This window comes from Pinus tabuliformis, chromosome 6 (genome assembly GCF_031772625.1).
Source record: "Pinus tabuliformis cultivar Carrire ecotype Pingquan chromosome 6, CPIR1, whole genome shotgun sequence".
Lineage (NCBI taxonomy): Eukaryota > Viridiplantae > Streptophyta > Pinopsida > Pinales > Pinaceae > Pinus > Pinus tabuliformis.
In genome coordinates, this window is record NC_142292.1 from 664,545,689 (window position 1) to 664,553,867 (window position 8,179).

The window sequence follows — 8,179 nt, forward strand, 5'->3', positions numbered from 1 at the left end:
GGAATGAAGGTTCACTCTCGAGATCGATGAAAGACTCGACTTGTATTTTACGAGATCTTAATCAAAAGACTCGATTTGGAAAGGGAGGTGTTTCATTCTTTTAATGAGGTTGACACAGTAAAAGAACTATCCTCATAACCCTTGTTTCATTTTTTAACGAGCTTGACACAAGACAAGGAACTGTGCTCCGGACACTTTGTTTCATTTTTTAACGAGCTTGACACAAGACAAGGAACTGTGCTCCAACCAAGCCTAGTTTCATTTTTTAAGGAGCTTGACATAGGAAAGGAACTATGCTCCGACCAGACCTAGTTTCATTTTTTAAGGAGCTTGACATAGGAAAGTGAACTATGCTCCGACCGAACTGCATCATAATGAATAGGAAGTCGGTGCTTCCAAGAGTGTTATTCCTGGTGGAAGGACCACATCTTGGAAGTCAGGACCTAATGCCTCCAGGACACTATGCACGACGGTGTCATCACTGGATACAGGCACAGGGCAGGTGGCCACGTAGTTGATCTGCGGTGGGGCAGATACAACTGGTGGATAAAAACTAGGAGGGGGCGACAACTGTGCAGGAGGCATTGGGGGACTAACGAACGACAATTGATTGATAGTCACAATTCTTCCATCGTGTGGAAAGCAAACCACACGGAAAAGTGAAGAAACGAGGGCCCCCATGGCGTAAACATAGTCGCAACCAAGGAGAAGACTAAAGTCTAAAACACCTTGGGTAACCAAGACATCTATATAGATGGTTTTTCCTCCCAAAGTAATAGGGAACTTCGGGAGAACTCCTAGAGATGGGTAGGCTCCTCCGTCGAAAGCCAACAGATTCTGAGTGACTGGCCCAAGCTGCGGGGAACCTAAGGCTTGCCAAGTAGTGTACGACATAAGACTAACAGACGCCCCTTCATCCAAAACAGTGCCGGGTACTGCCATAGCACAGGCATGTACTGTGATCTGGAAAGGCATATGGGATGGAAGGCGACCGGCGATCAGGTGATTCCAATCAAAGGAAGCGACCAGACTACTTGATGGGGGAATCGTATGATTGCCCCCATGTGCCAAAGGAACCGAAGGAGAACCTTCGGGAGCAGCTAGGTTAGGAGAGTCATTTCGGGACTCAAGAGAATCCGAAGAGACGAGAAGAACATGGGCGTGGTTCTCTTCTGAAACAGAGCAAGCGAGCGGCGGACTCGAGTCGACACTCTCTCCGACCAATGTTTGGTCTGGAACAGGCTGGACACAGCCGGGTTCGGGAAGAGGGGCCTGGACAAGAGAAGAATGTGAACCAATCTCATTGTCGGGAGGCGAATGATCTGCAGCTGCAGAGAGACGTTGATATCCAATGGGGAGTTGGGGTGAGGGAATTGGGAGACTTTCCAAGACACTAGAGGCTTTATCCATTAGTGGACAAAGGTGAAGGGGATGATTGCCTTCACAAAGTCTACAGGGGATTCGAATCTTCCCTTTTCCCTTACCATTCCCAACTGATAAGGTAGCATCGCCGTGAGCTTCAGAGGACGATGAGGGGTGGGCCGGATCACGAGACCATACTTCTAGTACCCTGGGAATGCCAGGACAATCGCGAAGAAGATGGTCCTCCTTGCATAATCAACAAGGAAACTTAACCTTCCGCGGAGGAGCAGAAAGTGGCCCGACTTCAGGTGTACTCGAGGGAGTAACAGTTATACTTGTAGCCTCTCCCTTAGGAGACTTCTTCTTCTTGGTCTTCTTCTTCTTCTTCTTAGCCACCTGGTTATTCGAATCGAGACTTTCACCAGGCGAAGTACAAGAGGAAGACTTTCACCAGGCGAAGTACAAGAGGAAGACGTAGAAGTAGGCGTCGAAGGGGAGAGATCCACCTTAGGATCAACATGATGTTGTTCAGGTGGAGGGACTGATGGACTAGCAGCTGATACGGTAGGGACCAAAGAGGTTGAAAACAACCAAACAGGCAACCCGACAGTTAACCCCGGAAGGGATAACGTTGCCATATAAGGAGCACCAACATTCTCGAGAGGAGGGAAATGACCAGGTTTCCCGTCAGGAGGGGAACTTGGGTTGGTGAACCCAGGAAAAGTTGCCATGGCAAAAAAAAAGAAGCCTACTCAAGCTAACGCACACAAGATCTAACCAAGTAATGTTATCGTGGCCGAATAAATTTTTAAGACACAGGAACTGAACCTGACCTTTTCATGTTTCAAGAGTCGAGAAAAGGACGAAAAGATGACTCTAGTCTCCTTCGAATGTTTAATGAGCACGAAGTGACAAGACGCTCACTGGCACCTTTTCATTTAGGGAGTTCAAAAAGGATCAAAAGTGACTACTCTGGAGATTCTAGGCAAAGGGTTTACCAAACAATCCGTAAAACTGCTTATACACCTTGGCAATCGTATGAGAACCAAGGACTTTCCGTACTGCAGTCAATCTTCCCGAATGCTGTGTTCGGTGCGTTACGGTTCACAAGGCGGCAGACTCGGCTTCCTATGGATCAAGGATAAAAACCTAGTGGGGTCTCCCTATATACGCGACGGTACGTGGGAGCACAGTCCGTGTTAGACCACTATCGAGTCACAGAAGGAGGAATCACCCAACCATAATGTGAAACAATAGTGACTATGTTTAAAGATGCCGGAACACGTCTCTAACCTAGACCTCTAGATGTTTGCGTTAAGTTCCAATTCGTTTTTAGGTTTATTCAGTTTATTTTATGGTTGATCTTGAATTTAAGTTTCGATTTCAGTCCTTATCGTGTGATCTCTCACAATTACCTAGATGCAAGCTATATGCCAAAGAACACCACTTCGTTCAATGAATTCTAACTATGAGAGGGTTAAGAGCTTTCAATCAAACAAAACGAACTCAAACAATCAAACAATCTAATGCAGCTAATGACAAAGAAATGAAATTTTTCTTTTGAGAACACAAATCAATGAAATGCTCTTCTTTTCATTAACTATTGAATGCAAAAGATATTAGTTCGATTTCCTTTTCAATGGCATAATGCACTTACAATGAATTTTGAGAGACAACAACACCGAGTAAAAGAAAGAAAATCACTCAATGAAAAACACAACAAGCGTGAAAAGAGCCGGTTGAACCCAAGCAATTGTAATCTATGTCTGGGTGGCGGAAAGTAAATGAAACAACCGAAGGACTGGTTCGAGGACAACCACCTAAACAACCAAGCAAAGAAAGCAAAAAGGAAGGTTTTCGCAAAAGCAAAGGCAAGTAGCAACGGATCTTCGTGAACAAGCGATAAAGCAAAATCAATCCAGCGAAAACGGGATGACAAAACTAGGTCACCGGACACAAAACCAAAATCCGCCCGACAAGACTTCGCAAGCAAGTGTCTCACAGTTCAAACAATGAAAAACAAGCCACAAACCAAGTGGAAAGAGTAAGGGACAGTCAAACCAACAGGCTCAGGAGGCAAATTTGAATCAAAAAGAATTCTACAGGATCAGCGCGGGTAGAACTCAGCAACAATGCGCTGACATGAGGTCACGCGTAGCAACAATGCGCTGTCAGCGCGGAAGGACACGGGTTATCCGCGCTGGTTCGATTTCAGAACCGTCGCGACTGTTCAATGAGAAAGCGCGATGACCGCGAGACTCAAGAAACAGGCAAGCGATGTCAGTGCGACTGTTTCAATTAAAAACGCGCTGAGGCTAAAAAACAAGCAGAACCAAACAAAAAGCTCCCAAACCAAGGCAAGGGTTCTTCAAACAATTCAAGCACTTCCCAGATTGAACCAGGAAATCCAAAAGCAAAAAACCAACCCCTTAATCTTCAAAGAGAGAGCAATCAAGCAAGAATGAATGAAAAGGGACAGAGGCCAACTCCCCAGTGGAGTCACCAAATTGTTGGAGAGGTAAATCCCCTCTACGGATAGAGGCGATCCCTACTAGCCCAGAATGGGTCTAGCAACAATCAGTCAATGCTACTATGCAAGTTCCTAATTGCAATTAAAAGATAGGCAATGGACACCTACTTGGATTCCAACACTATAGTTTGATGAAGAGATGCCGCTCTCGCTCCTTCGCTCTGGCCGGTCACAATCCTTCGCGATCTCCGTGAATAGATACCTACACACACGAAGAGAAAGACAAACACAAGCGTGAAATCTAATAAAAGCAATTATACATTAGTCAGAAAGGATGTAATTCACATTAACCATTACAAAGACAAATGAGAATGGAACCATAATAGTAGTCATCTATTATTAATCAATAACAGAGAAGAGTACAACCAAATGTTCTGACGTCGATATCCTTCTCAGGGGGTCTAGCCAGCAAGTCTCTCAAGCATTCACCTCTAGAAATGGATCTCCCAAGACAGGAAACTCTCTCTTTCACAGAAGCAACACTCCACAACCTTCCCCAAGCTATCTAGCACTTCCACACTTATCACACCAACTACCTATAGCAGCAGCAATCTGAGCACTATAAACTCCACACAATCCAAACTATAAAAAACTAGCTGCTCATGGCAATGGTAGAGGCTTAAATAGGAGAAGGAGTCTCCTTGAATGGTGGAAGGATGAGCTTATCTTCAAGGGAGGTGGTTTCAAATGACGAACAGACATGCCATAGAAGGGAGGCGACACTCACAAGGCCAACAACCAAGCCTGTAGTTATCTGGAAGGCTGGCTGTTGGAACAAATTCGCCCAAAATGGATCAGCGCGGGTGCAAAACTAGTCTGTCGTGCTGACATCGCAAGGTAGTAATAGGCAGGGCCATGTCAGCGTGACTTAATATAAACAGAGGCTGCGATGGTCATGAAATTCGACCAGCGCGGGAAAGTCGTGTGCTTCCGCGCTGGCAGCGCATGCGGTCTGTTATGAAGCGCCAGTCAGCACGGTTATTTTAATAACAGTCGCGCTGATGATGAAAACTCTGGAAAAGTGGGTTATTTGACCAGTTCAGAGGGCATGAACTTGATTATTGTGAATTCCTGACACGGTAGGGTGACTGACAGGGAGACAGTGAGAAATTACTGTGTAACAACCATGAAGTTCAAATCCCTAGCCATAATAAGGGATATGATCTTCAATAATCCATAGACATCCAACTTGTTCCAAAAGTCATTTCTAGCTTCATATGGCACATACATATTGAGGATGTGAAATATGTCCAGGGATCCCCTAATGAAAATTGTTAACAAAATCCCTGCAAAATGTTTGAAAGCCATGAAGTCAACCATCAAGAGATTCCACAAAGCAACCACGCCCCTTGAAAGTCTAGTAGCATTAGTAGAGACAAGATTCCATTGAGGACACATTTTCAAGAAATATGTCTGGGCTTTATCGCCCACCACCATTGTTTCTAAAATTAGAATAATCTTTAGACATACAATTTTGATTAAATTTTAAGGGAATTTTTTTGGGGGCATTCCCTAGTCCTTGAAAATTAAGGGAAAAAACATTCATGATGGAAGATTGAAAACAAACATATTTTCTCTAAGGGCCCACGCTACAAAGTCATTAAGAATGGAAACATCATGTATGTCACCCATCTTAGCCAACAAATTGAGGGATTTATCAGGAGTATTCGAGTACCCTCGAGGAGTCGACTTAATTCGACCCCTCTACTTCCTACTAATCGTAATGTTCATAGTGGAATTGGGACTAATTTGTGGGAAAGGAGGAGATCCAATGTTGGAGTGGATAGTGAGTGACACCATATCCAGGGCTTGGGATTGCCACAAAAATTCAAGGTTACTACCCACTGAATTAGTGGGGGAGAGGGAACCAGAAAATGACCCAAAATGAATATTGGGGGATTTACCAGCCAAATAAAATTTTTATTTCGAGGGGATGTCATTAATACCACCACCCTCCAATTGATCTGTGAGAGCCTCAAGAGTCGGCACAAATGTACAAGACTCCAAAAGAGGAATATATTTGTGGAGAGTTGAAATGCACACAGAAGCGGTCAAACCACCGAGTTTTTAGAGGATGAAGGGTGTTCCATAGGCATATTTGTATTAAAATCTTTTTGCACATCCACATGTATAATTTCCAAGATATCATCATAGCAACCAGAAGGAAGGGTGGGACAGAAATATTTATCTGTAGTACCTAGAGATGTGAGAGGAGACACCATGCAAAAATGTTCCTTTTCCGCCTTATCTGAATAGGAGAAATCCCCATCCATAGACCGCATAGAATCCACCATACCAAGTGTTGTGTGTGGAGCATGATTGTTCAGAGGTCTTTGTTTCAGCCAGATGTATACCCCAGGAAGTTTGTACACCCCTCCACGCGGGGGGGACTTGTCCCCCCCGCGGAGGTCCGGGGGGCTGATCCCCCCTGGCTGGGGGGTCCGGGGGCCAGCGGTCCCCCGGTGGGGGCTTGGGGGCAGTGCCCCCGAAGCTAAAAACAAATGTAAAATTGCCTTGTAAAAGTATAGTAATTTCTAGTCAATCTGGGCCGTTCATTAGGTAGATGATCTGACGGTAGAACTTATGTTTAGTTTAGGGTTTTTTGCCCTAGAAGGCAACCCCCTCTCTTTGTATGAGGGCATTGTATTTTGAGGCTGAGACATAGATGTGTATTCTGTGAGCGAGAAACAGAGAGGTGAGACTGTGAGAGAAAACAGAGGATATTACAATGGATTTGCTGTAGGTTGTGTCTCTTCATTTTGCTGGATAATAGAAAGGAAGGACTGGCTGTTCAGGGTGGACGTAGCCCAAATTGGGTGAACCAAGTATATCTGTGTCTCTCTTGTTTTGTGCATTTTCTGTGTTTATATTTCTGCAATATTTTATGTGTTCCATTGCTATGTAATATATAATTTTCTAACAACTGGTATCGGAGCCGAAGGTCTATTTGGCTGATAAACTCGCAGGAAAGAAGGGTTCCTGGTTCGAGTGGGAGCAATGGCGGAAGATGGTAAGTTTAGGGTCGAGAAATTTAACGGCCAAAACTTCTCACTGTGGAAGATGCAGATGGAAGATTATCTGTATCAGAAAGATCTATACCTACCATTGGGCGGAAAAACAAAGATGCCGACGGGTATGAAAGACGAAGAATGGAACCTTCTCGATAGAAAGGCACTCGGAACAATACGGTTGTGCCTTGCTGCGTTAGTCGCCTTCAACATTTCGAAGGAAACCATGACAGAGGGTTTGATGTAGACGTTGTCGAAACTATATGAAAAACCCTCGGCCTCAAACAAGGTATTTCTTATGAAACAGTTATTTAATATGAATATGTCGGAAGGTGGATCTGTTGCAAACCATTTAAATGATTTTAATACAGTTACAAGTCAGTTAAGTTCTGTAGGGGTAAAATTTGATGATGAAGTTAGAGCTCTGCTATTCTTGTGCTCATTACCAGAAAGTTGGAATGGTTTGGTAATGGCCATTAGTAACTCCATTTCTAGATCTAGTACTTTGAAGTTTGATGATGTTGTCGGTGCTATCCTTAGCAAGGAAATGCGACGGAAAAGCTCCGATGAGACATCGGGAAATGCTTTGAGTGCAGAGTCTAGAGGAAGAAAAATGGAAAGGGGAAAGAGCTCAGGATATCGCAGTAAATCAAGGAAAGGTAGATCCAAGTCCAGATCTGGGATAGTGTGCTGGAAATGTGGAAAGAAAGGACACGTAAAGAAAGACTGTAGATCTCGGAAGGGAAAAGAAGGAGATGCACAGCAAGAAAACAATCATGAAGCAAATGTGACAGGTGAGGTGTTACAAGATGCTTTGATTCTTTCTTTCAAAAATATTACTGATTCCTGGGTGGTAGATTCAGGGGCTTCATTCCATGCCACACCTGATAAGAAATACTTTCATGACTATGTTCAAGGAGATTTTGGACGAGTTCGTCTGGGTGATGATAAACCTTGTAAAATCGTTGGAATGGGTAAGGTTCTTTAAAACAACAGAATGGAAACCAATGGCTATTAAAGGAGGTAAGGCATGTTCTAGATCTAAAGAAAAATCTGATTTCAACAGGGCAGTTAGGCGGTGAAGGTTGTGTGACAACTTTCACAGATAAAGCTTGGAAGGTCACCAAAGGAGCCCTGGTAATAGCAAAAGGTGAAAAGGTTGGTACATTGTATTTATGCAATGGTATTTCTAACTCTGTTAATGCTTTAACTTCCAAAGGAGCAGATGCAGCATTATGGCATCATAGGCTCAGACACATGAGTGAAAAGGGGATGAAGA